This window comes from Lagenorhynchus albirostris, chromosome 13 (assembly GCF_949774975.1).
Source record: "Lagenorhynchus albirostris chromosome 13, mLagAlb1.1, whole genome shotgun sequence".
NCBI classification, from domain to species: Eukaryota; Metazoa; Chordata; class Mammalia; order Artiodactyla; family Delphinidae; genus Lagenorhynchus; species Lagenorhynchus albirostris.
The window spans coordinates 58,768,185-58,792,766 of record NC_083107.1 but is presented as its reverse complement, the minus strand read 5'-3'; the positions used below and the strand labels follow the sequence as shown (position 1 = coordinate 58,792,766).

Genomic DNA, 24,582 nt, shown 5'->3' with positions numbered 1-24,582 from the left:
CTTGGGTATGGCCCACCCCACCCCATCAAGGAAGTTTCCATGGTAAGCAAGTCACTAATAACCTCATCCTTGCCTGATTGTCGATGTTGAGACCAGTATAAAAATGGCAAGGAATGCTAACGATAACACATAAACTAGGGGTTTTATTTTTTATTTTTAAAATTAAAAAAATTTTTTTGGCCATGCCATGTGGCATGTGGGACCTTATTTCCTGGACTAGGGATCAAACCCTTGCCCCCTGCAGTGGAACCTCAGAGTCTTAACCACTGGACCGCCAGGGAACTCCCTAAACTAGGTTGTTTAGACCTCAGTTGTTTTTTTTTTTCCACAATTATTATTATTATTTTTAACATCTTTATTGGAGTATAATTGCTTTACATTGTTGTATTAGTTTCTGCTGTATAACAAAGTGAATCAGCTGTACGTATACATATATCCCCATATCCCCTCCCTCTTGCGTCTCCCTCCCACCCTCCCTATTCCACACCTCTAGGTGGTCACAAAGTACAAAGCTGATCTCCCTGTGCCATGCGGCTGCTTCCCACTAGCTATTTTACATTTGGTAGTGTATATATATCAATGCCACTCTCTCCTTCCCAGCTTACCCTTCCCCCTTCCCATGTCCTCAGGTCCATTCTCTATGTTTGTGTCTTTATTCCTGTCCTGCCCCTAGGTTCTACAGAACTATTTTTTTTTTAGATTTCGTATATATGTGTTAGCATACGATATATGTTTTCCTCTTTCTGGCTTACTTCACTCTGTATGACAGACTCTAGGTCCATCCGCCTCACTACAAATAACTCAATTTCATTTCTTTTTATGACTGAGTAATACCCCATTGTATATATGTACCACATCTTCTTTATCCATTCATCTGTCGATGGACACTTAGGTTGCTTCCATGTCCTGGCTACAGTAAATAGTGCTACAGTGAACATTGTGGTACATGACTCTTTTTGAATTATGGTTTTGCCAGGGGATATGCCCAGTAGTGGGATTACTGGGTTGTATGGTAGTTTTATTTTTAGTTTTTTAAGGAACCTCCATACTGTTTTCCATAGTGGCTGTACCAATTCACATTCCCACCAACAGTGCAAGAGGGTTCCCTTTTCTGCACACCCTCTCCAGCATTTAATGTCTGTAGATTCTTTGATGATGGCCATTCTGACTGGTGTGAGATGATACCTCATTGTAGTTTTGATTTGCATTTCTCTAATGATTAGTGATGTTGAGCATCCTTTCATGTGTTTGTTGGCTATCTGTATATCTTCTTTGGAGAAATGTCTGTTTAGGTCTTCTGCCCGTTTTTGGATTGGGTTGTTTGTTTTTTGATATTGAACTGCATGAGCTGCTTGTATATTTGGGAGATTAATCCTTTGTCAGTTGCTTCGTTTGCGAATATTTTCTCCCATTCTGCAGGTTGTCTTTTTGTCTTGTTTATGGTTTCCTTTGCTGTGCAAAAGCTTTTAAGTTTCATTAGGTCCCATTTGTTTATCTTTGTTTTTATTTCCATTACTCTAGGAGGTGGGTCAAAAAGGATCTTGCTGTGATTTATGTCATAGAGTGTTCTGCCTATGTTTTCCTCTAAGAATTTGATAGTGTCTGGCCTTACATTTTGGTCTTTAATCCATTTTGAGTTTATTTTTGTGTATGGTGTTAGGGAGTGTTCTAATTTCATTCTTTTACATGTAGCTGTTCACCACTTATTGAAGAGGTCATCTTTTCTCCATTGTATACTCTTGCTTCCTTTATCAAAGATAAGGTGACCATATGTGCGTGGGCTTATCTCTGGGCTTTCTATCCTGTTCCATTGATCTGTATTTCTGTTTTTGTTCCAGTACCATACTGTCTTGATTACTGTAGCTTTGTAGTGTAGTCTGAAGTCCAGGAGCTTGATTCCTCCAGCTCCGTTTTTCGTTCTCAAGATTGCTTTGGCTATTTGGGATCTTTTTTGTTTCCATACACATTGCAAAATATTTTGTTCTAGTTCTGGGAAAAATGCCATTGGTAGTTTGATAGGGATTGCATGGAATCTGTAGATTGATTTGGGTAGTATAGTCATTTTCACAATATTGATTCTTCCAATCCAAGAACATGGTATATCTCTCCATCTGTTTGTTTCATCTTTAATTTCTTTCATCAGTGTCTTATAGTTTTTTGCATACAGGTCTTTTGTCTCCTTAGGTAGGTTTATTCCTAGGTATTTAATTCTTTTTGTTGCAGTGGTAAATGGGAGTGTTTCCTTAATTTCTCTTTCAGATGATTCATCATTAATGTATAGGAATGCAAGAGATTTCTGTGCATTTATTTTGTATCCTGCTACTTTACCAAATTCATTGATTAGCTCTAACAGTTTTCTGGTAGCATCTGTAGGATTCTCTATGTATAGTATCATGTCATCTGCAAACAGTGACAGTTTTACTTCTACTTTTCTGCTTTGGATTCCTTTTATTTCTTTTTCTTCTCTGGTTGCTGTGGCTAAAACTTCCAAAACTGTGTTGAATAATAGTGGTGAGAGTGGACTTCCTTATCTTGGTCCTGATCTTAGTGGAAATGGTTTCAGTTTTTCACCATTAAGAACAATGTTGGCTATGGGTTTGTCATATATGGCCTTTATTATGTTGAGGAAAGTTCCCTCTGCCTACTTTCTGGAGAGTTTTTATCATAAATGGGTGTTGAATTTTGTCAAAAGCTTTTTCTGCACCTATTGAGATGATATATGGTTTTTATCCTTCAATTTATTAATATGGTTATCACATTGATTGATATGCATATATTGGAGAATCCTTGCATTCCTGGAATAAACCCCACTTGATCATGGTGTATGATCATTTTAATGTGCTGCTGGATTCTGTTTGCTAGTATTTTGTTGAGGATTTTCACATCTGTGTTCATCAGTGATATTGGCCTTAGTTTTCTTTTTTTGTGACATCTTTGTCTGGTTTTGGTATCAGGGTGATGGTGGCATCATAGAATGAGTTTGGGAGTGTTCCTCCCTCTGCTGTATTTTGGAAGAGTTTGAGAAGGATAGGCGTTAGCTCTTCTCTAAATGTTTGATAGAATTTGCCTGTGAATCCATCTGGTCCTGAGGTTTTGTTTGTTGGAAGATTTTTAATCACAGTTTCAATTTCAATGCTTGTGATTGGTCTGTTTATATTTTCTATTTCTTCTGGTTCAGTCTCGGAAGTTTGTGCTTTTCTAAGAAATTTTCCATATCTTCCAGGTTGTCCATTTTATTGGCATATAATTGCTTGTAGTAATCTCTCATGATCCTTTGTATTTCTGCAGTGTCATTTGTTGCTTCTCCTTTTTCATTTCTAATTCTGTTGATTTGAGTCTTCTCCCTTTTTTTCTTGATGAGTCTGGCTAATGGTTTATCAATTTTGTTTATCTTCTCAAAGAACCAGCTTTTAGTTTTGTTGATCTTTACTATTGTTTTCATTGTTCCTATTTCATTTATTTTTGCTCTAATCTTTATGATTTCTTTTCTTCTACTAAGTTTGGGTTTTGTTTGTTCTTCTTCCTCTAGTTCCTTTAGGTGTTAATGTTAGATTTTTTTATTTGAGATTTTTCTTGTTTCTTGAGGTAGGATTGTATTGCTATAAACTTCCCTCTTAAAACTGCTTTTACTGCATCCCATATGTTTTGGGCCATTGTGTTTTCATTGTCATTTGTTTATAGGTATTTTTTGATTTCCTCTTTGATTTCTTCAGTGATCTCTTGGTTATTTGGTAGCGTATTGTTTAGCCTCCATGTGTTTGTATTTTTTACAGTTTGTTTCCTGTAACTGATATCTAGTCTCATAGCGTTGTGGTTGGAAAAGATACTTGATACAATTTCAATTTTCTTAAATTTACCAAGGCTTGATTTGTGACCCTAGATATGATTTATCCTGGAGAATGTTCCATGAGCACTTGAGAAGGAAGTATATTTTGTTGTTTTTGGATGGAATTAGACCTCAGTTTTTTGACCTTTGTTGTCTTTAGCTTTCTTGGCCTGGCAATGTCTTTCATTCTAGACATGTTAGGGGATATTTTAATCAAAGAGAACAGATTTTAAACAGAATTGTATAACTTTCTCTTGTTGCTATATACTTTTCCAAACCATTGCAGCACTTTCCCCACCCCCACCCCTAAGACCAGAAAATTAATAGGCCACCTTTATTTTAAGACAGTAGAAAAGGGTCTTGCCCATGCATCTTATATTTATTTATTTTTTTGGTAACCACAAGTTAGCTATTGGGTTTGGCCTAGACCTGTGCTCTCCAACACGGTGACCACTAGTCACACTGGCTATTTAAATTAATTTAAATTAAATAAAATGTAAAATTTAGTTTCTGAGTCACACTAGCCACACTTGTGATCTATGGCTACATATACAATTGGCTGCTGCTTTGGACAGTGCTGGACTGAACTGTAACATAGGGGATGACTGTATCTCATTCATCTTGGTGTCTTCAAAACCTAAAACACTGCCTGGTACATAGGAGGCCCTAACTAGACACTTCTTGATCTAGATCAAGCTTCTCTTTCGCATAGCTCAAGAAAAAGAAGTGCATAAAATAAAGCATGTGAACATGGCAAATTATGACTATGTAGGTGTCTCAGAGACTGATCTGTAATTTGATTTGCTCCTTACCCATATTTGAAATGAGATCATTTGTAAGATATAATTCTGTTTTTCACACAACTAAACAAATATAGCTCATTTTGTGCACTGAATGTACCAAAATGTGTATTATTTAAATTTGTAAATCAACAATTGTATTAAATGTGAGAGAGAGGCACATTTAATGAAAGATTTCCTACTGTGAATATTTTTCAAAAGTGAAAATTCCTTTCCCAAAGTGAGTAGTCACTCTGATTTATCTTTAAGAACACCTTTATATGAAAATCAGAATTTACACTGAATTGAGAATTAGGCAAGCAAAAATAGTTGTCTTTAAAGGTGCTATCATAAGTATCCAATGTTGAAAACTTTGTAGGATAAAGTTACTATTATTACTAATTATAAATAACCAGCACTGTGTAGCCCTTTCCAATGTATAAAGCAGTTTCACATACTTTGCCTCATTTGATTCTCACAGAAACCTTATGAGGTAGGGTAGGTCCTTTCTGCCTCCATTTGTTAGATGAAGTTTGGAAAGACTAATCTTTTGTCTCTAAATTCTCATCATCTTTTCTTTCTTTTTTTTTTTAATATTTATTTATTTATTTGGTTGCGTGGGGTCTTAGTTGCGGCAGTCGGGCTCCTTAGTTGTGGCATGCGAACTCTTAGTTGCAGCATGCATGTGGGATCTCTAGTTCCCTGACCGGGGATCGAACCTGGGCCCCTGCATTGGGAGCGCAGAGTCTTATTCACTGTGCCACCAGGGAAGTCCCCCCATCATCTTTTCATTATACCAATGAGGACATATGAACTATCCATGGTGATTAGATTGGAAATGGAACTTCTAATTTTTTTGCTCTATTTGGATGGAACTACTTTGCTGGAAATATAATTTTTAAAGCAACATGTAATTTGTGTGAACTAAAACTATTGTTTTACACATCTGAAAAAATATATATATTTAATATGTATCTCAACACTTGTTCAGAGAAGGCCTTCGATAAATATTTGCTAAATAAATCAATGAAAAATGAGTGGTCTTGAAAACATATTGAGCAGATTATATCAGTCAAAGTTTGGTTGCAGAGAACAGAATATACTCCAGTTAGTTTTAGCAGGAAGTATTAATACACTTGAAGAGAATAATTGAGAATATTAATGGAACAATTCTCAAAACCACACCTCAGAACTAAGATACCAAAAGAGCTGTGCTCTTCCTCATTGAGAACCTGATATCTTCAGAACTACGGCACCACAGCCACTGTCTGGAAGCTACCAGAATCAAGAAGCTGCCACTTCCACAGCCAGCTCCAGAGTCACACCTTACCAACTGTAATCTGAACCAGCAAAGTGGATGCACCACCCATGCTTCTTGATGTTCACAAAGCTAATGACTGAACAATGAGAACTCTGTTATCTCTGATACAGAAGAAAAAATTTTCTCCACAGCTATGCCTATCAGAGAAACAGACTTCCAGATCTTACACGAAAGTGTTTGTTTGTTGAAACCTACATACTTCCATAAAACTAGCTGCAACAGAGTCTAGAGAATGTGATTTTTGGCTTACCAGTCCTCTGCCCTACAGGAAGCATACTTGAAGCTTGAAGGAGGATGAAATGGCTGTTAGGTGCAAGCCTGTTTATGTTCCATACTCACCTAAAAAAAACGAATGTTTGGTTTAAGTAGACCACGCATTTTGTGCTGCACATTTATAGAATACTGAAATTATACATATATGTAATATATGTATATATAATTTATATATATATAAAGCTCCATGATGACAGAAAAATTATATGATCAAATCTCAGATCCCAGGCAGGCCATTTTAGCACAACTTCTTGCAAGGGAGAAAACATTTTAATGATTGGCTGTTTTGCCTCCCATCTATCTAGTATTATTACCCACTATTTTCTAGATCGGTACTCTCAAACTTTAATGTGCACATAAATCACCTGGGAATCTTATGATAATGCAGATTCTGATTCAGTAAATTGGAATAGAGCCTGTGATTCTGCATTTCTAACAAGCTCCCAGGTGATGCTGATGCTGCTGATGTGAAGACCACATTTTGAATAGCATTTTATAAGCCCTCTCCAACCAGGTTGCCCAATGAATGGAGTATGCTGAGATAATGATTCCCTTCAACACTTGGGGCAGTTAGGTTAGGCCAGGTGCAGCAACAGCCTCCAGACCAGATGGCTCCAGCTTACATCAGTGTGCAATATTAATATTTTCTACCTGTGCTGTGATGTGGGAAGCATTTGAATAAATGTTTGAATAAATATGCCCATTATTGAGTCTTGGTCAAGTATTGGCCAGTATATATGCTCTTTGTGGAATCTTTTATTAGTCACAGATTTTTTTTAATATTAAGTATTCTTTCAACAAATTAAGAGAACTAAAAATAATCAACTTACATATCACCAAATTAACTGTTGTAATAAATTTTTTTTATTGAAGTATAGTTGATTTACATCTTGTAATAAAGATGTACAGTGAGAAAAGAAAGTACTAATACAGTATGTTATCTCATTCTGTAAGCAAATCTTAAGATGGCTTCAGCTGTTCTGCCAATGACACCAGAATGACCATAGGAAGGGAGAAGAAAGTCAATCTGCTTGATTGTTTCCATAGTGCAATGCTTTTGAAAAGCAAAGTGAAAAGAAGTGAAAATTTACAAAAATGGTATTTGGAAATGTTTCTGCATAAATACCAATGTGTACCTCTACAATTCAGACATCTTAATAGACAGATAGATAGATACATGTGTGTTTGTCTATAAATATATGTTTGGGAGGGTTGTGGGGTTTTTTTGGTTTTGGTTTTTTGGTTTTGTTTTGTTTTCTTTTTTGGTTTTGTCCTGGAAACAGTAAGACAAACTCAAGTCATTTTAAACTAGGTAAGGCAACAGTTCTACCTAATCAAATTGAGTTCTTTTCACAAGTGGTAACATTTTGACCACTCCTTAAACCCCTTTTATACCCCCCATTTCTCAATACTATCAACCAGCTGGAGGTGGAATACTAAGGGGGTAATTGTCAGGTGAGCAAAGAAGAGAATTTTGTAACCACAGCCTTACATGGAGAGCAGTCTTGTATGTACTATGGTGTGGGGTTCTGAATGGTCATGGCACCTTGGGTATTGTATGTCAAGGGAAGGAGGGCAAGGAAAGCTAAGATCACCAGAGATAAATTTCACCTACTTCACAACTTTAAAAGATTAACTCTGCCAGGTGTTGTAGTGGAGAAGGAAGATTGGATTGCCAGTGACCTCTAGACTATCATGCCCCAGTCTTAGAGGTTCAAATATAAGAAAGAGAAGAATGGGTTAAAGAAGACAATCTAGAAATGAACTGTATTGAATCATCAAGTCTCTGTTGATTGCTGTTTACTTTATCTCCTGGTATTTTTGAGAGATATAGTTGTGACATGCCACACTTCACAGTTCACTACCGGGACAGATTCAATGATTCATAATCCAGTTGACACCATTGCCACATTATGAAAGGATTCTTATTTATAGACCCCCATAGCTACAAATTAAGCTCTGTTCTGCATTTTCAGCTAGGCATACAGCCACCCAGCTGAAAACTTCATTCCCCAGCCTCCCTTGCAGTTGGCATGGCCATATAAAAAAGTTCTTGCCAATGGAATATAAGTAGAAATGACGGTGCAACTTCTGCACCATTTGCTTAAAAAGAAATTGTTTGATTTCCATGACCTTTCTTTCCCTTCCTGATCCTGGAGTACAGATGTGGCGCTGAGTTAGCTTCCACCATGTGCAACACTAAAAGGGAGAGCAGAATAGCAAGATTGAAGGCACCAGATCCTGGGATGATGTTTATGGAGCAGCGCCATCCCCATGTACTTCCAGACTGTTACATGAGAGAGATGAACTTCTATTTTGCCTGTGTGCCTTACTTGGGGACCTGTTGTTTATGGCAGTTTCTAGCCTATACCTAGCATATCCATGTTAGTCCCTCCAGAGAGGGAAACTAGATTGCTGGAAATCCCAGTTTGAAAAAAACTTGATACATTCTTTTATACTTTTCAGCTTTTGTGCCATGTATATGTATTCCCTAGTTATTAAAAATTCATCAGTCGGGCTTCCCTGGTGGCGCAGTGGTTGAGAGTCCGCCTGCCGATGCAGGAGACACGGGTTCGTGCCCCGGTAAGGGAGGATCCCATATACCGCGGAGTGGCTGGGCCCGTGAGCCATGGCCGCTGAGCCTGCGCGTCCGGAGCCTGTTCTCCGCAACGGGAGAGGCCACAACAGTGAGAGGTCCGCGTACCGCAAAAAAAAAAAAAAAAAAAAAAAAAAAATTTTCAATCAGTTCATTAATTTTTAATGCCTTGTGTCCCTGTTAAATTAAACAAAAACCAATATTATCTTGTTAGAGAGTGCTTTTTCATGCTGGCTGAGAGAAAGAGCCATGTGTTTGTTCCCAGACCTTTAATATCTTGGCTTCTACCACCACCCTTAGGAGATATTTCTAGCAGAGTATGATAGCAAGAGCAACAATTCTTAAATCATTAAGTATAATGATAACTATAAGAACCAATCACAACATGAATGCTAATGGTTTTATGGGAACACAAAGCACGAGGATCTTAGTTCCCCAACCAGGGATCGAACCCACACCCCCTGCAGTGGAAGCGCGGAGTCTTAACCACTTGACCGCCAGGGAATTCCCTGTATTTATGTTTTAAAGGAGGCTAAGGCACATGGTTACCTTCCCCCCCACACACACAGACTTAAGTGAGATTTCAAAAAATAGTGGGGAACATAAAAATGGATAAAGAGATATCCTCTGCTCCTGAAATCACATTGCCTATTCAAAAAGCTAAAACTGTCAGACATAATCCTCCCCCAGCACCATTACTTCCCACTTACAAAGTTATAGCATTAGAAACAGTAATTAAAGGCAAACTTTATTTCTCTTTAATAAGCAATTAATAATGAATGTGTTTTGCCCAAGTTAATGTTTATAAGGTCCCTATACCAAGTTTGAGCAATAAAATGATAATACCATTTACCAAAGTAATTTTACTCATGAGAATTTAAGTTTAATCCAAACTAATTTAGAAGCTGTATGTATGAAGGTGTTCATAACATTATTTACATCTGAGAGAGGGGAAATTATTAGATAAATTATGATTGTCAAATAGATAAAGTAAGGGATAATTACAAGAATCTTTTTATAAAAAAGGCTGTATTAACAAAGTTTTAAAAAGCGTTAAAAAAAAGCGTAATACAAAAAAAAGCATAATACAAATGTGTGTGTATGAGGGTTTCTTAATCTTGGCACTGTTGACATTTTGGATTGGATAATTCTTTTTTTGAGAGGGGGCTATACATTGTAGTATGTTTAGCAGCATTCTTGGCTTCTACCCAGAAAATGCCAGTAGTGCACTCCTGCCCCTAGTAGGGACAATCAAAAATGTCTCCAGACATTTCCAACTGTCTGGGGGGGGGGGGCGGGGGGAATCACCCGTGTTTGAGAATCCTCATTAGATGAACTACATGTATAGTGTATATTCTGTGATCACAGTTATATAAAATATATGCACGTATAGACAAAGCTGGAAGGAAATTTGGAAAAAATTTTAAAGGCTTTTTTTTTTTCTCTTTTTTTGGCCACGCTGTGCAACATGTGGGACCTTAGTTCCCCAACCAGGGATCGAACACGTGCCTCCTGCAGTGGAAGCATGGAGCCCTAACCACAAGGGTTAAAATAAAATTAAGTACTGTTATGATTCACAAACTCTTCTAAGGAGTTTTAATCTTTAAAGATTATTATACATTTCATTATTAGAGATAATTTTAATCTCCCCACTATAAGCATATCATCAAAAGAAACTTTATTTAGATGGTTACAAAATCATTTTTTAAAAACCCATAAAGCCAAATTGATATGTGATTCAGATAAGGAAGAAGGACAGGATGACTCATTAGTACTGGATGTGATTCTTATTCTGCAGAATGCTTCTTGGACTTAGCCCACATTCAGAATTGCCACTGATTTCAAAGGAAAGAAACTTCATACAAGAAAAAAATGAATTCAGAATTATTTCATGACCAATCCCCATCACTGGATTTGAGTAAGAACTTATTGTACGTTTGGCTTCAATGGGAAAGTTACTGAAAACATTTTGACAATGCCCAATTTTGTTAAAAATGTATTAGGGATTACAGCATCTAACATTTGCAGAATACTTTACAGCATTCATTCTCTCATTTAATGGAAGTGAGCACAAGAAATAGAACTTCAGTTATGAACATGTGCTGAGTAACACAGCTAGTATAGAATATAGGACAAAGAAGAGTGTAGGCTACTCTACCACTGTAGGATTAGGAAAGAATAAAACCATTGTCAACATTTATATAGCCATTCTGTCCCCTGATCCATTAGTACAGATGATTAAAAGCTATTTTTAAAAGTTTTGATGACATTATTCTGAAAAGCAATCTATCTGAGAAGCAGGTGATCCAGTGGACCTACGCTTCGTCAGAGAGGGCAATGGTTGACATACACCGTCTCCTATTCTGGGGCCTATATTTGAATCTGTAAACAAACACAGGGGTGTTGACTCAGAGAGTTATGCCTGGAGGCTTGGGGGATTTGAAAGCTGAGGAAGAAAGGAAAAGAGAGTTGACTGTGAACAAGAATCTAGAAAGAGCAGAGTGGAAGGCATGGCCTCTCACCCCTCCACCTCTACTCCACCCTGAGCCACTAGGTCCCTCAAAGAAGAGTCTGAATCCGAAACTGAAGAAACTTTCTCATGATATTTTGTCAGACTTGGCATGTACAGTATTATTTTGGGACCCAAGTAATAAAGAACAGAGTGGGCTGGGGGTATCGTCTTCATTTCTGAATGGGTGGAGCAAAGCAAGTACAGCAAGTGCTATGTAGGATCCTGCAGCAGAAAAGCAGAATTTACCTGGCAGGTCCCAGCAACAGGGTTGGTGCCTCCTTCAAACAGATTTTGAACAAAGGACTCCTACCAGGACATTGGGCCACCACAGGAACATGAGCAGGTTTGTTCCTAAGAACATGCAAGAAACCCGCTCACAGCTCCCGAATTAACTGGTGAAGATTTTGGGAGCAGAAGTTATTGAAGTCTTTTAGGTGGGCATGTATTGTTGATGTGACTTTTTCGGTTCCCACGGGCTAACTAGGTGTAAGAACATTCAGACTACATCTGATTTACAAAAAAATACCTTGCCATTTCCCAGTTTTATATTTTCTAGGCAGTCCTCAGTTTATAAAATAAATATTTCAGAAAAGTTGACTATTTTCTGATAGGTAAAACTCTATTTTCTCATAGGTGGCCATTTTTAGGTATCATTTACATACACGGAATATATTCTTTTCTAGTCAGGAAAAAATTGGATTAAAAACTTGATAAAGAAGAGCATTGAGGGACTCCCTCAATGTGTGGTGGCACAATGGATAAGACTCCATGCTCCCAATGCAGGGGGCCCAGGTTTGATCCCTGGTCAGGGAACTAGATCCCACATGCATGCTGCAACTAAGAATTCATGTGCCACAACTAAGGAGTCCTGGAGCCGCAGCTAAGGAGCCCGCCTGCCACAACTAAGACCAAATAAATAAATAAATATTTTTAAAAAAAAAACAAAGAAGAGCTTTTTTTTAATATATCCTCAAGGTTTTCATTCATTAATTCATTAATTTTTGGCTGTGTTGGGTCTTCGTTGCTGCGTGCAGACTTTCTCTAGTTGAGAAGGTGAGCGGGGGCTACTCTTCATTGCAGTGTGCGGGCTTCTCATCGCAGTGGCTTCTCTTTGTTGCAGAGTACGGGCTCTAGGAGCATGGGCTTCAGTAGTTTTGGCTCGCAGGCTCAGTAGTTGTGGCTCAAGGGCTTAGTTGCTCCGCGGCATGTGGGATCTTCCCAGACCAGGGCTCAAACCCGTGTCCCCTGCATTGGCAGGAGGATTCTTTTTTATAAATTTATTTATTTTATTTTACTTTTATTTTTTTATTTTTTTGGCTGTGTTGGGTCTTCGTTGTTTGTGCGGGCTTTCTCTAGCTGCGGTGAGTGGGGGCTACTCTTTGTTGCAGTTTGCGGGCTTCTCATTGCGGTGGCTTCTCTTGTTGCAGAGCACGGGCTCTAGGTGCACAGGCTTCAGTAGTTGTGGCTTATGGGCTCTAGAGCGCAGGCTCAGTAGTTGTGATGCATGGGATTAGTTGCTCCGCGGCATGTGGGATCTTCCCTGACCAGGGCTTGAATCCGTGTCCCCTGCATTGGCAGGCGGATTCCTAACCACTGTGCCACCAGGGAAGCCCTGGTAGGAGGATTCTTAACCACTGCGCCACCAGGGAAGTCCCCAAAAAGAGCATTAAGATGAAGGCTAGGTTGGAGAAGTCTGGGCATTGTCAAGCCAACAGGGACACATCCCCTACTCTGAAATTATTCCTCCACTGTTAGCCACTGCCATGGTCTCCATGTTCACAGCTACCAATTTTTTAAGCTCATACTTATGAAGCCTAAAGAATGAGGCTATCGCATCATTTCTGCAGGTACTATGATTGTCACACTAAATTAAAATTTACTTAATATTACTTAGAACAAGTTAATTCCCTATTTATTCTAAAAGCTTGGAACGTTTTATATCAAATGATGTAATCTCGGTTAGGGACCACACTGGCTAGCACACAGGATAAGATTCTACTCCATCAGTGACAAATGAACCTCTAAGGGACATATCTTGTTTTTAACAGTCTGGTTCCTCCCCCTTATAATAGAGCTCTTCTTTCCTGTAAGGAACCTAATCTGGGTATCTCAGTTGGGGCTGAACTTTCCCTCAGGGCCACATGATCATCATCACAAGAGCACACTAGTGGCCAGACCAGGCCAACCAGAGTTCCCCATTTCCTTAGTGTCATTGCTTGTTTCATAGATGTGTAGGTGACCTAGCAGAACATACCAGAATCACCTTCAGGAGTTTATTGTCAGAGCTACTGGGAAAGGCTGCTCTTTTTGCTGGATTTGCTAAGCTGGGAGCATAAGCATCTGGGACTTGAGAAACCCAGAATGAAACTGCAAGAGAGAAGGAGAGCTAGGAGATAGGGAAACAGCCCTGATGACATCATTTGAGCCCCTGGATCCAGTTATACCTAACTCCTTTTAACTCCATGTTAACTCATTTTTTCTCCTACCATCTGCTTTGGAGCAGTAGGCTCAATTCCTCCAGTCCCAGACTAATTTACCCAGCTCACCAGGAGTAGAAACTCCCACTATTTCCCAGTCCTGGATTCCTAGGGTTTCCTTCAGGCATTGGTGCCAATGAAACAACTGGTGAGACAATAAGAATATGCAAGCACATGATTTGTTGTCTTCGTTAACTTTGACCAAAGTCAGGGAGAAAAATAACAGGTTGGAAGTACCTAGAAGCTCTCTCTCAAGCCCACAGGGTCTAGATAATCCTTTTTACAAACAAATTATTTTCCTCTAGATAATCCTTTTTACAAACAAATTATTTTCATGATATTACTCTTTTATCTGTGGTCAAATCACTTCCAAAAACTCCTCTCTAAATAGTCCCCCAAGGGGGCTTCCCTGGTGGCGCTCTGGTTGAGAGTCTGCCTGCCGATGCAGGGGACATGGGTTCGTGCCCTGGTCCGGGAAGATACATGCCGCGGAGCAGCTGGGCCCGTGAGCCATGGCCGCTGAGCCTGCGCGTCCGGAGCCTGTGCTCCGCAACGGGAGAGGCCACAACATTGAGAGGCCCGCGTACCGAAAAAAAAAATAATAATAAAAATAATAAATAGTCCCCCAAGGTTCAGTTAGCTGGACTACCTATGACTTGCCCTTACTAGTTATTTACTTCATTTGCATGTGGTCTTTGTCATTATTATAAAGAGAATGTCCTATTGCCAGAACAACTGTGGGGAAAGAGCACGCATATCACAATTGAATGAACCACACCAGATTCAATTTCCACTGTGTTCTTCACTGCCCTTGCTTTTGTGTTCACAAAAATATAGGCATTCTGCATTTCCTACCCATTTCTCTTCTCGTTTTGTCTCCTTCCAAAACTTCTAGCTGACATGTTCACTTTGTCCTGAATTTATTAATTTAACTTATTTTACTTATACTAATTAACATAGATAGCTTGTGTTCCTCTTACATAATAGATTATTTCTCTGAATTTCTCTTTTAGACCAAAGTTGTTCATTCAATCCTCTGAACCTCCCAACTTGCATGAGCCAATTAGTTCTCCTTTTGCTTGAGCCTGTTTGCACAGGGTTTCTTTCACTAAAAAGTGACTCAAAACCTTTCTCTGGGGACTTCCCTGGTGGCGCAGCGGATAGGACTCTGCACTCCCAATGCAGGGGGCGCAGGTTTGATCCCTGGTCAGGGAACTGGATCCCACATGCATGCCGCAGCTAAGGGGTCACATGCCACAACTAGGGAGCCCGTGTGCCACAACTAAGGAGCCCACCTGCCGCAACTAAGGAGCCCACGTGCTGCAAGTAAGACCCGGAGCAACTAAATAAATAAATAAATAAATAAAACCTTTCTCTGGGGTTTTTATTCCTACAGCCAATTATTGGGAACGCTCACTACCATAATTCCTGGGATTCAAAATCAAGTTAACTAGATAAAGGAAAAAAGACTTGGCAGAGTGATCACATGTCTGTTCTTCCTCTCAAGCACCAATAAAATAAAAGTAAAGGAATATACAATAAAAAGGCACTACCCCCAACAACACTGGAAAGGAAACAGAAACAAAGAATATTCAACAAACTATGGAAGATGGAAAGTAAATGAAGTTATAACTAACTTAATAGAACAGAGGAAGGTGAAATCTAAGTATCTCAGAGGGGAATTCCAGTGAATGAGCTAGAAACTGAAAGTCTCAGTGTTTGGAGGCAGCAAGTACCACAAAAGGTAGAAATGAAGATGTGACTCTAAAATTAGTGGGATTGGTGACTATATGTGTGGAAAATGGTTGGACCTCTAGTCCTAGGTCCCCATCCTAGCTCTAAGCAGCCAGATAAATATTCTCCTCTCTACTCACCACTGCACAGGAGAATGGAAGTTCAAACTCTGGAGAAATCAACCCAAAAGGCTCTGGACTTGGAGACTAAGCCACATGCAGGGCAAGGATAAGTCATAGAGTTGAAAACTGGTATATTATGTAAGAAGCTATATACTGAACTATGGAAGCTCCAGGCATGTCCCTTTCCTGCTCCCAGAATGTCAGTAACCAAGCATATACCTAGCCCCAACCCTTGCCCAATCAGAGATTCTCCTGTAGGGGAAGTAGACAGTCCCAAAGAAGAGACCTTCAGACACTGACAGTAGAGGATCCTCCAATAATAAGGCTAGTTCACTACCCAGTCATTCTACAGCAAAGTCTTTCAGGCAACAAATCTTGTCAATGTGCCCAGACCTTGTATATTTCAGGGATTAATCCTTTGTCAGTTGCTTCGTTTGCAAATATTTTCTACCATTCTGAGGGTTGTCTTTTCGTCTTGTTTATTGTTTCCTTTGCTGTGCAGAAGCTTTTAAGTTTCATTAGGTCCCATTTGTTTATTTTTGTTTTTATTTCCATTTCTCTAGGAGGTGGGTCAAAAAGGATCTTGCTGTGATTTATGTCATAGAGTGTTCTGCCTATGTTTCCATCTAACAATTTTATAGTGTCTGGCCTTATATTTCGGTGTTTAATCCATTTTGAGTTTATTTTTTGTGTAGGGTGTCAGGAAGTGTTCTAATTTCATTCTTTTACATGTAGCTGTACAGTTTTCCCAGCACCACTTATTGAAGAGGCTGTCTTTTCTCCATTGTATTCTCTTGCCTCTTTTGTCACAGATTAGTTGACCATAGGTGTGCGGGTTTATCTCTGGGCTTTCTATCCTGTTCCATTGATCTATATTTCTGTTTTTGTGCCAGTACCGTATTGTCTTGATTACTGTAGCTTTGTAGTATAGTCTGAAGTCAGGGAGTCTGATTACTCCAGCTCTGTTTTTTTCCCTTAAGATTGCTTTGGGTAAAATAGATAGCTAGTGGGAAGCAGCCGCATAGCGCAGGGAGACCAGCTCGGTGCTTTGCGACCACCTAGAGGGGTGGGATAGGGAGGGTGGGAGGGAGACGCAAGAGGGAGGAGATATGGGGATATATGTATATGTATAGCTGATTCACTTTGTTATAAAGCAGAAACTAACACACCATTATAAAGCAATTATACTCCAATAAAGATATTAAAAAAAAAAAGATTGCTTTGGCTATTTGGGGTCTTTTGTGTCTCCATACAAATTTTAAGATTTTTTGTTCTAGTTCTGTAAAAAATGCCACTGGTAATTTGATAGGGATTGCATTGAATCTGTAGACTCTTTTGGGTAGTATAGTCATTTCCACAATATTGATTCTTCCAATCCAAGAACATGGTATATCTCTCCATCTGTTTGTCTCATCTTTGATTTCTTTCATCAGTGTCTTATAGTTTTTTGAGTACAGGTCTTTTACCTCCTTAGGTAGGTTTATTCCTAGGTATTTTATTCTTTTTGTTGCAATGGTGAATGTGATTGTTTCCTTAATTTCTGTTTCTGATCTTTCATTGTTAGTGTATAGGACTGCAAGAGATTTCTGTGCATTAATTTTTTTTTTTTTTTTTTTTTTTTTTTTTTTTTTTTTGCGGTACGCGGGCCTCTCACTGTTGTGGCCTCTCCCAGTGTGGAGCACAGGCTCCGGACGTGCAGGCTCAGCGGCCATGGCTCACGGGCCCAGCCGCTCCGCGGCATGTGGGATCTTTCCGGACCAGGGCATGAACCCGTGTCCCTTGCATCGACAGGCAGACTCTCAACCACCGTGCCACCAGGGAAGCCCTGTGCATTAATTTTGTATCCTGCAACTTTATTAAATTCATTGATTAGCGTAGTAGTTTTCAGGTGGCATCTTTAAGATTATCTATGTATAGTATCATGTCATCTGCAAACAGTGACAGTTTTACTTCTTCTTTTCCAATTTGTATTTCTTTTTCTTCTCTGATTGCCATGGCTAGGACTTCCAAAACTATGTTGAATAATAGTGGCAAGAGTGGACATCCTTGTCTTTTTCCTGATCTTAGAGGAAATGCTTTCAGTTTTTCACCATTGAGAATGATGTTTGCTGTGGGTTTGTCGTAGATGGCCTTTATTATGTTGAGGTAGGTTCCCTCTATGCCCACTTTCTGGAGAGTTTTTATTATAAATGGGTGCTGAATTTTGTCAAAAGCTTTTTCTGAATCTATTGAGATGATCGTATGGTTTTTATTCTTCAATTTGTTAATATGGTGTATCACCTTGATTGATTTGCATATATTGAAGAATCCTTGCATTCCTGGGATAAATCCCACTTGATCATGGTGTATGATCCTTTTAATGTGTTTTTGGATTCTGTTTGCTAGTATTTTGTTGAGGATTTTTACATCTATATTCATCAGTGATATTTGTCTGTAATTTTCTTTTTTTGTAGTATCTTTGTCTGGTTTTGGTATCAGGGTGATGGTGGCCCATAGAATGAGTTTGGAAGTGTTCCTTCGTCTGCAATTTTTTGGAAGAGTTTGAGAAGGATGGGTGTTAGCTCTTCTGTAAATGTTTGATAGAATTTACCTGTGAAACCATCTGGTCCTGGACTTTTGTTTGTTGAAAGATTTTTAATCACAGTTTCAATTTCAGTGCTTGTGATTGGTCTGTTCATATTTTCCACATCTTCCTGCTTCAGTCTTGGAAGGTATACCTTTCTAAGAACTTGTCCATTTCTTCTAGGTTGTCCATTTTATTGTCATAGAGTTGCTTGTAGTAGTCTCTTAGGATGCTTTGTATTTCTGCGGTGTCTGTTGTAACTTATCCTTTTTCATTTCTAATTTTGTTGATTTGAGCCCTCTCCCTCTTTTTCTTGATGAGTCTGGCTAAAGGTTTATCAATTTTGTTTATCTTCTCAAAGAACCAGCTTTTAGTTTTGTTGATCTTTGCTATTGTTTTCTTTGTTTCTATTTCATTTATTTCTGCTGTGATCTTTATGATTTCTTTCCTTCTACTAACTTTGGGTTTGGTTTCTTTCTACTAACTTCTTCTTTCTCTAGTTCCTTTAGGTGGAAGGTTAGATTATTTGAGATTTTTCTTGTTTCTTGAGGAAGGATTGTATTGCTATAAACTTCCCTCTTAGAACTGCTTTTGCTGCATGCCAAAGGTTTTGGGTCATCATGTTTTCATTGTCATTTGTCTCTAGGTATTTTTTGATTTCCTCTTTGATTTCTTAAGTGATCTCTTGGTTATTTAATAAAGCCTCCATGTGTTTGTGTTTTTTATGTTTTTTTCCCTGTAATTGATTTGTAATCTTATAGTGTTGTGGTCGGAAAAGATGCTTGATATGATTTCAATTTTCTTAAATTTACCAAGGCTTGATTTGTGACCCAAGATGTGATCTACCCTGGAGAATGTTCCATGTGCACTTGAGAAGAAAGTGCAATCTGCTGTTTTGGGATGGAATGTCCTATAAATATCAATTAAACCTATCTGGTCTATTGTGTTATTTAAAGCTTGTGTTTCCTTACTAATTTTCTGTCTGGATGATCTGTCCATTGGTGTAAGTGAGGTGTTAAAGTCCCCCACTATTATTGTGTTACTGTCAATTTCCTCTTTTATAGTTGTTAGCATTTGCCTTATGTATTGAGGGGCTCCTATGTTGGGTGGATATATATTTATTTATAATTGTTATATCTTCTTCTTGGATAGATCCCTTGATCATTATGTAGTGTCTCTTGTAACAGTCTTTATTTTATTTTTTTAAATTTATTTTTTTTTTTTTGTGGTATGCAGGCCTCTCACTTTTGTGGCCTCTCCCGTTGCAGAGCACAGGCTCCGGACACGCAGGATCAGCGGCCATGGCTCACGGGCCCAGCCGCTCCTTTAAGAACTCAACAGTAGAGTTCTTAAAGATTATTTTATTTAATGTTTTGTACCAGTATACAAATAATTGCACAATTATTAAAATTATGATATAATCTTTATTATTCTGACTTGTATTATTATTTTCATAAGGATTTACATTTATTGACTCAATATAAATCTATTGTTCTTCCTACAACAGTCTAGCAAATGCACTCTTAATAGTTGTATTAAATGTCCATCTATTTCCCTATTTATTTAACTATTGAAAAGTTCTTAATAATTTTCATATAAAATTAACATCTTTCATAATCATCATTAATTATTCTGGCATATTCCTCTTGCAATAATAAATACATATTTTTACTTCAGAGACTGATAGAATTTCAACATACAAAAGTGTACAAAGAGATTTTTCACTCCAACTTATATCTAGAAAGCTAAATTATATTTGAAAAGGAATTTCCAGATATTAACAATAAATCCAAATTACACGTCTTGTTCAAGTAATTTGTTATAGCTGCACTGATTAGCTGTAAAGTTAACTACAAGATCATGTGATCATTGGTCATGCCTTGATCCCTGAACTGGGTGCCAGAGATGATCTTGAAGCAGGATTCAGCTATCTGGCCTTCCCAAAGCCAAAGCTGCTGCCAGAACTGTAGTGCTTCCTTCACTCCGAAAAGTTTAAAATATGCAGAAAACCTGATTTTGTTTAAGGATGTTAGAGAACAAAATTCAACTGAATAAATTTTAAAGATATTATTGGCTGTATTCAATGATTCATCAATCAGGCTGCATCCAATCTAGCAGATAGAAAGGAGCTCCAAGGAGTGGTACAAAATGAATGACTTTTATAGGTAGAAGGGAGCAGGTACAAGGAAGTTGTCCTTGGCAAAAAGGCAGATGACAGGGGTTCTGTCAGGCAGATTACCTAACTAGTGCTGATTCCTAATTGACTGGTTTAAGATTTCATTTCTGGGAGAGCCAAACTGTAGTTAAGTCTCAGTTGAGAAACTGAGGGCTTAGCTTAAGTGACTCCATTTTGGGCCTATTGTCTTGTTTTTAACAAGGATTACATGGACATGTATCACAATTATAAAGGCATGTCTGAGAGTAAAAACCAAATTCAGGTATGAATTTTCTTCTTTTGTGGGAAAAGTGAGGAATGCACTAGGTGAAGAATACACAGAAGGGCCGATTGTATTTGCAAAGTTTTATTTCTTAAGCAAGATTTGAAACTTGACTGTTTATTATATTTTTCTCTATTTTTTTTGCATGCTTCAAAAATTTAAACAGAGAATTAAAAACTGTGCTTATGAAGAAATCGTACTGTTCTAGAAACCAGAAATATTACTTTCCCATTTATGAACTTTTTTTTTTTTTTTTGGCTGTGCCACGCAGCATGCGGGATCTTAGTTCCCCAACCAGGGATCAAACCCATGCCCCCTGCAGTGGAAGTGCGGAGTCTTAACAACTGGACCACCAGGGAAGTCCTATGAACTTTATAAATTGGAAAAAGATTTTAAAATAGGGATTTATCTTTTCTTCAGAGGTGGAATTATTGGTTATTAAAGCATCCACGCAGCCGTTGATTTATTTAAATCTCAAAAAAATAAGATAAAAATAAACAGAAAGCTAACTTAACTGTACACCATTTTTAATAGCAAACTGGTACAAAATGTCTTCCTGCTATAGTGATAGTAATTAAAGGCAAAGGAAAAATGTAGCTAAGAGGAAAAGAAACTTGATAGTTTGATTGTATCTGAAACCAAATGAACAACATTCAAATCTGCAGTCTTCAGGGGTAAGATCCCTACCTTAAGTGGAACGTAACCCAATATCAAAATCTGTCTCATTGAAATGTTCCTTCACTTCTGTTTGGGCACGGTTTTTCTTTTCTCAATATTATCTGGCACAAATTTTCTGTTTCCAAAGTTCCTCAGACCTCTGGTCAGAAAGCCCTGGTTCTAGACCTCTCTGGTGATAGTTGTTTGCTCAGTACCTGCCTCATTTCCTGTTTTCTCTCTCATCTAGATACATACAACAGGTATGAAGTAGAGCAGGATATGACAGTTAGAGGGAATGCTGCAAATAATAATGAAAGCAATTACTCTGAGTCTTAGGCCCATTTGCTCATTTTCATTTCAGTAGATAAAAGATATTCTCTCTTGCAAATAACACAAAGAGGTACAGGGGCTGTACCCGTACCAGGGGAGAAGAAAGGCACCTGGCTCAGTTATCACTTTCAATCAGCAAATGTTTGGCCCCTTCAGGCCTTAGGGTTTTTTTTTTTTTTTTCTTTTCTCTTTTTTAATTAAAGGCTTCCCACTAATGAGATTTTGCATTTGAATTTTGAGTTTTGTAACTTTATATCTAATTTATGTCTTTATAAATCTCACTTACTTTTAAGAAAGGCTGAAATATAAGAGACAAGATTTAGAAAACAGCATGATTCTATAGGACAAAATGAGGAAAGAGATGAGGTGCTTAAAAGTTCTGCTTTCATTGGGTGCAGTACTGCATCATCAGTTCCTTCACACACACACACACACACACACACACACACACACGCACACACAAAACTCTACTACAGCAGATGAATTGCCTTCCATGATATATTTACAATCCAATTACCTACCCCCAAAGCTCATTTTTGTAGTGCTTCCTACTGACTTTCCAGCAGAAAATCACTCTTTTAAAAATGTGTGCTCAAAGTAAATTAGTGGTTGCCTAGGCTTGTGGGGCTAGGGGTGGGGATAAGAGTGACTGCTACTGGGTAGGGGGTTATTTTCTAGGATAATAAAAAGGTTCTGAACTTAGATTTGGATGGTGGTTGCACAACTCTGTGAATATACTAACACCATTGAATTGTACACTTTAAATGGATGAATTTTATGGTTTGCAGATTATTTCAATAAAGATTTTTTTAAAATCTGTTCTGCAGGAGGAATCTGAAAGAGAAGAGTGCCATAAAGAGAAGTCTCTTGGATTTGAGTAATCTCTTTGCCAAAGCTTTAAGGCCAGGAAACAAAGGTCAGACCTGAGGTTTTTGATTCAATATATCCTAATATTCCACCATTTTCTCTCCCTACCTTCCATCAAGATCCTTCTTTATAATTTATCACATGAATAATATAACCCAGTGGAGCCCTGTGATAGACTTCAGGGATTGGCAACCCAAAAGCCATTCACAATGTCCTCTTCTCCCACCCTTTTCCACTATAGGGGCTAGAGAGCAAAATACAGTTGGCCCTCTGTATTTATCCATGGATTTAGTATTCATGGATTCAACCAACCTCCGATTGAAAATATTCAAAGCAAAAAAAGAGTCTAGAAAGTTCCAAAGAGCAAAACTTGAATTTGCCACATGCTGGCAACTACTTACATAGCATTTACATTGTATGTACAGCTATTAGCATAGCATTTGCATTTATTAGGTATTATAAGTAATCTAGAGAGGATTTAAAGTATAAGGGAGCATATGAGTAGGTTATGTGCAAATACTACACCATTTTGTATAAGGGATTTGAGCATCCACAGTTTGGTATCCGAAGGGGTCCTGGAACCAATCCCCCAAGGACTATATTTCTTTTTCCATTTTTGCTGCTGGAAGCAGCTGTATGACTTCATTCTGGTCAATAGAATGTAAGCAGAACTCTCTCAGATGAGATTTCCAGGGAAGTTTTATTTACAGATTAAAAGGGATAATCACAACTGGCAGAGCCCTTTTGTTCCTTTGTCTCTTCCTCCTTCTTCCTGCCTAGAAAGCAGGCATGAGGCCTGGAGAGGCAACAGCCAGCTGGTGACATGTGAGGACAAGCATGAGAATAAAAGCCCATAAGCTAATGAAGGTGGAGCAGAAAGACTTGGTCCTTGTCAGCATTTCTCAGCAGCTGTACCAGTGCTGGACTGCTCAGCTCTGGATTTCTCATTATGTGAGAAAAAGAAAACTCTTTTTTGTTAACCTACTATGACTTGCTGTTGACAAGTATCCTATTACTTGCAACCACAAGCACTTTTAACAAGCCAATTATGAGACTTTTATATTTAAAAATTATCTAAATATGTCAATGTCAAAGTGGGTTTACTTTAATGTCCAGGGGCTGCTTGTTGTACACAGAAAAGACCATTTATAGTTAATCTGGGTTCAAACTGTTATATAATTTATTGAAGACACAAATTTTCCTTAAGCCTTTAAGTTTAATTTAAAATATTTTATCTTCCTTAAAGATCTAATAAGTGCCATACTAGAGATCTACGCAAAGATGAAGAAAAAGAAAACGTGGTTTCACAGAAACACATTTGAGCTAGGCCTTAAAGAATGTAGAGAACGGAAAATTCCAGACAGAAGAATATATAAACTCAGAAGCATGAAAGGGCATGATGTGTTAATTGGGCGTGGGAGGCCGGAGAAGGGGAGATGAGGCTGGAAAGCAAATTGAAGTCAAATTGTTCAGTCTTATATACCAGACTAAGCACACTAAAGTTTAAACTTTATCCTACAGCAAACTGGAAGCTCTTAGAAGTTTTGAAGGAAGGGAGTGACGTGATTATGTGGGTGTTTCAGAAAGAAAAAGAGATTGGAGGAGGCCATAGAGGCTATTTGGAGAATATTGCAGTAGAACTAATGAGAGAGGATAAAGGTCATTAAGAAAACCCCACTGCAGATGCTGCAGGGGACCCCCAGGGCAGCAGGCCAATGGAGGATGAAGCAGAGGCTCACAGTCAGAGGAAGCTGAGTGGGGGCCAAGTCTGCAAGGGAGAGGGGAGGTCAGCATTCCTAGGAAGCATTGCCAAGGCTGTTAAGAGCCACGTGTTAATTGCAGCAGGCTGCAGCTTTGGAAACCCATGAGGCCCATAGCAAACAAGTGAACGTGGGGGCAGAGGAGGCAAGGGACCCCCAGCCGAGGACCCTGGCTCTTCCTGCTGTGACATGTACTCATAAGCCATATCCCTCCCTCTTCTCAACACCTGCTCAACAAGTTAGAAAAAGAAGCAGGGAGAGGGGCAGTTATCTGAGAGTTTGGATTTTTTGTTGTTGCTTTTTTGGGGGGAGGGGGATTTGTTTTCT

At 38.5% G+C, this 24,582-nt stretch overlaps 1 protein-coding gene across 1 annotated transcript in view; it reads left to right on the top strand.

Moving 5' to 3' along the window:
• The window catches only part of GALM (galactose mutarotase), a 96,846-nt gene that overhangs the window by 5,141 nt on the left and 67,123 nt on the right, over positions 1-24,582 (top strand). The window contains exon 2 of the mRNA XM_060170089.1: positions 22,456-22,544. The gene's annotated coding sequence lies outside the window, so the exon portion shown is untranslated. The remainder of the gene's footprint in view (positions 1-22,455; positions 22,545-24,582) is intronic.